Source organism: Panthera pardus, unplaced genomic scaffold (genome assembly GCF_024362965.1).
Source record: "Panthera pardus isolate Hobbes unplaced genomic scaffold, ASM2436296v1 HiC_scaffold_17, whole genome shotgun sequence".
NCBI classification, from domain to species: domain Eukaryota; kingdom Metazoa; phylum Chordata; class Mammalia; order Carnivora; family Felidae; genus Panthera; species Panthera pardus.
The window spans coordinates 38,142,975-38,149,676 of NW_026526732.1; the positions used below are offsets into that span (position 1 = coordinate 38,142,975).

General features: G+C 36.9%; 1 long non-coding RNA gene across 1 annotated transcript; it reads right to left on the bottom strand.

Moving 5' to 3' along the window:
- Positions 1-4,220: 4,220 nt before the first annotated feature.
- LOC128777648 (uncharacterized) lies at positions 4,221-6,164 on the bottom strand. The gene is made up of 2 exons (XR_008422897.1): positions 6,128-6,164; positions 4,221-4,410 (listed from the first exon to the last, which is right to left on the bottom strand). It is a non-coding gene; the product is annotated as an uncharacterized LOC128777648 (long non-coding RNA).
- Between the last annotated feature and the right edge of the window lie 538 nt (positions 6,165-6,702).

The following is a 6,702-nucleotide window of genomic DNA, read 5'->3' on the forward strand; positions in this document are numbered from 1 at the left end:
CTCAACCGACTGAGTCACCCAAGAACCTCTCCTCACATATCTTTTAAAGCAATATCTGGATTCGCACAGCAATGTAAACTCACTATCATACTTCACTTATGCTATGTTTATAAGTATATAGACCTTAAGCATAATATAAATTATTCGATACTGCTGTTTTCACATTGCTAAATGTTCCTCAACCACCATGTCCAATAATTACAAATAACCATCCAAATTTATGATTACTTCTGAAACCATAAATGAAATATGAAAAGGAGGAAATAGACACCAAGTATTACCATGACACCATACTACATTATGTAAGACTCTATAATGTTTGTGCTAAGAGGAAGGATTTGACAAGCTAATTAATTTGTCTTTTCTCTTTACACCTTAAGCCCTTTTGCTTCTCAAACCCTCCTTCCACTTCAAAGCTGTGTCCACCACCAATACTGGCAGTTGAATAACCCACACATTTTCAAGGTATTCAGAGGAGTCACCTTTCGGTTCAGAAAGGGAACTTGCACTATGGGAACAAATGTCAACAGTTGTTTCAGAGGAAACCATATGATTCAAAAGAAGATACTCAGTCCTCTGAATATTTCAGCAACATTTGTAATATTTATTTGTTATGGCCCAACATTCACATAGAAGACCTCTGATTATTAATTTGTGCTGATATTGGAATATAAGTAAATATATTTATAAGTATAATATAAATATAGGTAAAATGGTAAGCCCAGCCATATCTGTAGGTACTTCCATTTTTAAGGAAAAGGTATAATTTTATAGAGATTTATATATTGATTTGATCTTCATGTTCGCAGCTCAGTTTTTAATTTGATGAATTACTGTAGTTTTGGAAAGTGGCAGTTCCATGGTTTATTTCACCAAGTTTTTTCATCCAGCAGGCATTCAGCAATGTCAGTGTGCAAGGCATACAGTGTGTGCTTCTCCAGGCAATGCAATACAACTTACCCTGCGTGAAGATCCTATAATAACTTTTTAGTTGCTACGTTTCTAGTTTGAAAAATTGAATCAAATTCTGTCTTCTAAAGAGTTCATCATGTCTACATTTAAACATTAAATTACTTAAAAAAACATTGAATTATTAGTCTCAAAATGCCATTGTGATATAACTGGCACCATATAGCTATTCAAAATGTTCGATGGAATAAGACACACTAAAGTAAATTATTAACCTCTCTAAAGTATTAAAAAGAACAGCTTTCATGACATATGTGAGGGGTTTTTTTAATTTATGGTTTCACACTATTTTTTTCTTTTTATTAGATTCCTCCTTTCCATGAATCAAGCACTATCATAGGTCATTTCTTCTTTTACTTATAACATTAGACAGAGGTAAATAGCTGTGAACTGTGAAAGCAAGTCTTTTAATTTCCTTGTTAAAAGCCAAAGTTTAGCTTTCTGATACAGCCATTCCGAGATGCTACAAATCGGGAGCTGGAGGCTTGGTGCCATACAAGGAAGGCCACAGCCACACCACTAAAAACGGAGAAAGGGCTTCATTTGTTCTTTAATTTATCCTTGTTCATTGGGGATAAGCAGAACACACCAGAGTATGGCACTCAAGGAAAAGACCCTTCATGTCTCTGAGTCTAAAGTGAGGACACCATGGCAAGCCAGTATAGATGGTCTAAAATTTCTCATATATTCCCTTCTGACAACTTGTCTATTCAGGAATGCTCTGGGGGGTTGATGCTGAACTGGGGTTCATTATCATATAAACTTGAACCAAAGGTATTTTTCTGAGGGAAATAAATTTATCAATCTCCCAAATATATGGAGTTCTTATGGTTTTTTTATGCAATCAAGTCTTCAAGATGCCTATTAAAAACCATGTCATTTTAGGGGTACGTAGGTGGCTCAGTTGGTTAAGCAGCCGCCTTCGACTAGGGTCATAATCTCACAGTTCGTGGGGTCAATCCCCACATCGGGCTCTGTGCTGACAGCTCAGAGCCTGGTGCCTGCTTTGGGTTCTGTGTCTCCCTCTCTCTCTGCCTCTCCCCTGCTTGTTCTCTCTCCCTCTCAAAAATAAACATTAAAAAAATAATAATAATAAAATAATTAAAAAACCATGTCATTTTACTTGAAAACAAAGGATAATGAACAACAAAATTCTTAAAATTCTGGGATGGAAAAGTCTTAATTATAAACCAAACATTTTTCCACTTTAATGAATTCCTAATCTGGATCAACATCTCATTCGTACTTTATAATAACATCTATGTTCTGACTTAAGGAGGTTCTGGTCCAGAGATTTCCCAGGTTATAGATCAGTGTCAAATCAGTATATGTATGGATGAGCCATTCAACTCCAAAGTTCTCAGATTCTTGGCCTTTGTAGCCTCAGTGAACCCTCCCTCCCCCATACCTTCCCCTGCCACACAAACATCATTTCAATCACCATACCCATAGCTACTTCTTGGACCTTGATTACCTCCATCCCCTAATTTTAACTATTCCATCCCCTAATTTTAAACTCCCACATTTGTCTTTATTTTGTCCAAAGTTTAATAGTGAGTGTTAGGTCTGTCTATTTTGTTTACCACTGTATTATATATAATTTATCTTTCAGAGCCTCGCTTCTTGATATTATATTCTATATTCTATATTTGTTTATCATCTCTCATTCCCCTTGTACTATAAAATACATGGGGTCCTGAACCTTGTTTTAATCATTGCTGTGTCCCCAACATCTAGTAAAGTACCCAAGTTATCACATGTGCTCAGTAAATATTAGTTGAATGAATAAATAAATGAGTGCTACATCAACATAGCACCCTGAACATGACCTGTTGTTAACAAATATGCATCGCATAAGTGAATAATGAATAATAACAGCCAATACTTATTGAGTGTTTAAACTGTGCTGGCTAATTCTAATTGCTGTAACTGGTTTAATCTCATTTTATCTTCAAAATTCCCTGTGGAGTATATGGTATTATTATTGCCATTTTACGGATGAACAAACTTAATTATGCAAACATACAAATAAGCCAAAATAAACTTAGACACTGTGTAATTTCAACTAAGGCATAAAGAAAAGAGGAGAAAAGACCTGAAGATTCCCACAGCTTCCCATAATGTAGGAGTGGGCTAATGCCTACCCAGGACAGTGGAATGTGGGTACCTTAATTCCATCCCCAGCAAAAATTTCTGTACCTCAATCTTTTAAAAATAATGCTCACTGTAATGTATCCAAGTCTTTTTTGAGAAGGAGTTAGGACAAATGCATAGTCTGTTTCCATGGCCAAATATCTCCAGCATGGTTGGATGCCACTCACAAAGAAGAAAGGACAAAGATTCACAGTTCTGAGGTATCTATTCTTAAGTATTCTGTCCTCTAACCCATTCCCTTTCCCCAAAGCAGAAGTGCATTTAATGCTTTAGACCACCAGAACTAGTGAATGAGAACTAATGTCAACTAGTACAACCTCTAAGCAGTGAACTATTTCTAAGACGACTGGGCCCCATTCACATACTTCTTGTAAGATTACATTTACCACTTTCTTTTTAAAGCATCTCATACTTACTGAGAACAGAATCTTTGCCATCTGCAGTAGTGCAGTTTTGATCCATATTGAGGATTTTTCCTAGGACTTTCTCTTTAGTATTTTGGTTGGGGATAGTTTATGCTAATGATAAAAGAAATGAAAAGTTCTTTTTTGATTTCGTCTTCACTTCCACTGGAAAAGTAATCACTGACATTCAATAGCTTAGAGGAAAATTAACCTTACCACTGAATTAAACTTTATGATGTGTGAATTTTAATTAGGTGAGTTTTTCAATTGCTCCTATAACAAGCTAAGTTGTCAAATAAAAATAAACTGAACCGTGGAGAAAGGAATTGATGTCAAAGATCTCATTAAAAGGTAAAACAAAGTAAAACACATTGTAGCTGGAATGATTAGGACTTGAGTGGTTGACAGCACAGAAGCGGCAGTGGATTTTGAAACTTTTATAGTTTAACTTACAAGAGTCATAAAGATTCCAGTTTGTATAGAAAGAAGGTCAGGAAGAATATAATGCCACTGCAGGGTACAGTCAAATCTTATCTCTCCAGGACCACCCATCAATGAGGAAAGAAATTAGTCATGAGCCATACAAAAGTCAAAAACAAAATTAATTTAGGCATTTTGGGGGATAAAACATACACAAACACATCATTCACTTTTTAACTCCATAGAAAATATAAAGCTCTGTTCAACAAAAAGTAATATATATGCATCAATCCCATGCTTTTTTTTGGTAGAGTGACCAGCACAAGTCTGAAGAGATGTGTTGCCTTACTTAACAAAGGCCCCTCCTTCTTCCTACCATCTATTAACGTCTTCTCCTATTTTATTGTTTGTTAGTCAATTCATTAGGTGACAGGTGTCTCCATAATTCATGGCTCCTTCTCTTCTAATTGCAAAAAACAAAAACAAAAACAAAAACAAAATGCATGCATGAAACAAAACCTTCCTTTGACCGTATGGCTCCCACTAGACTACATTCTAGCTCTGTCATTTCCTTTTCAACCAAGCTCCTTGAGAATAAAACTAACCCTAATTCTATCCTCAAAACACTGTAATCCACCTTCTGTCCCTGTATTTTCTTCCCAACTACTCTCAAAATTCCACTAATGGTTTCTGTCTGCAAATCCAAAGAGCAATTTTTAGTTTCTATTTGATTTCTTTTGCAACATTTGTCATCATCTCCTACTCACTCCCTGGGTTTTTGAAAGACTGATTTTCCACTCACATTTCTATCTACTTCTCCTCCATCTCTTCCATTGACTCCTCTTCTCCTCTATACACTGAAACAGTATGCAGTCAAGGATTCTATCCTTTCCTCTTTGAAGCCTGATTCCCAGATATTTATACCTCAGGTCCCAGAAATCTATATCCAGCAGCCCAATTAACATGACCCATTGTGATTTTCCATAGACTTTTAAATTTAGCATGGGTCAAAAGGTCAACCCCTCTACAAATATTTCCTCCTCCTCCATCTCTACCTAAGCAAATGATCCTGCAATGCCCTTAGGCACCAGAGTCAGAAGTCTGGGAGGAGCCTGCTCCCTTATTGTCTTTTACATTCTCATGTCAGTTCAGCATAGCTTTTTTTTTCTTTCTACATCTCATCAATACTCTTCAATAAATTCCCACATCTAATACCATCTACCTTAGTTTTGACTTTTATAACTTACCTTGTGAATTGTATCCGTAGTCTATATATGTCTTCCTGTCACCAGTATAATCTTTCTCCTTTCTATTGTCTCTCTGCTTCCACATTGCTGTTTCTCAAAAGCATATCTAAGAATTTCTTCCATCTGAATTTCTGTAACATCTAAATATCTTTCCCTTAACACCCAAAGACTTTATGAGAGTCTTGTGGGTTAAGGTAAAGCAATTAGACTGTATTTGAAGTGCAATGAGACCCACTGAAAAGTTTCATTCAGGCGGGTGTAATAATTTGATTGATACTTTGATAAAATCACTCTAGTTGTAGGGAGTGAATTATAAGGTAGAAAAGATTAGAAGTGGGGACATCATTTAAGGAGGTTGGCAGTCAAGGTGATGGTGGCATTCGCTAGTATATGAATTGTTGAGACGGAGAGGTGAACAAATTCAAGAAATTCTATGGAGATAAAGGCAAAGGGTCTTGCTTTTGGGTTTGACGTACAGAGTAAGAAAATGAGAAGACTCAGGAATAAATGGCTCCAAGTTTTACGCTAAAGCAAGTTGTCAGATAATTGTGCTGATTACTCAATTTGAGAAAAAAGACTGTGACAGGAAGTTTTGATGGATGAGGGTGTGGGGATTGGAGAGAATCAGGTGATCTGTTTTAAGACATTAAAATTTGAAATTCCTGTTAGACATTTCTATGGACTGAACTATGTCCTCCCACCCTATCCATATGGTGAAGGCCTAACTCCCAATAGGACTATATTGGAGATAGGGACTTTCAGAAGATAATTAAAGGATGTCATAAAGGTGGAGGTGATCTATAAAACTGGTGTCCTTTTAAATTCTCTTTCTTCCTCCCTCTTCCCCTCTCCCTTCTCTCTCTCCCCTCTTCCCTCCCTCCTTCTCAGCAGCAAGGCTTCCTGAAGACAGCAAGCCAGGAAGAGAATTCTCACCTGAAACTGAACTTTGATCTTTGGCTTTCCAGCTTCCAGAACTGTAAGAAAATAAATTTCTGTTGTTTAAACTGCCTATTCCATGATATTTTGTTATAGCAGCCTGAGCTGACTAAAGAAACATCTTGGTGAGATAATAGTTTGATATATTTCCGGATGTTTACTTTTCTCCTCTCCCAAGCTCTATTCACACAGCCATGCTATTCTGTACTCAATTGAATTAAAGTAAGGATCGAACTGTAGAATCTAGAGAAAAGAGGGAGACTTCTTGGCTTTGGATCCTTTTAAAACATTAAAAGATTCCTAGCATGGATAAAAATGATTGGGAGAGATCTACTTAAGCAGGTCAGGCCTTTGCTCTACCATGCCCTTGCCCACCCCTGCAATCCTCTTCCCTTTCCCAGCACTCAGAAAAAAAGAGATTCTCTGAGATGAAGAAGAACAAAGAGATGGCAGTGATGAGAGTAGAGAGGTTGGTAGTACAGGTCAAGAGGGCTAGACATAAATGGGCCACATGGACAGGAAAGGGGACTAGCTTAGCAAAGGGCCACAGTGAGGAGCATTGTTAACTACCT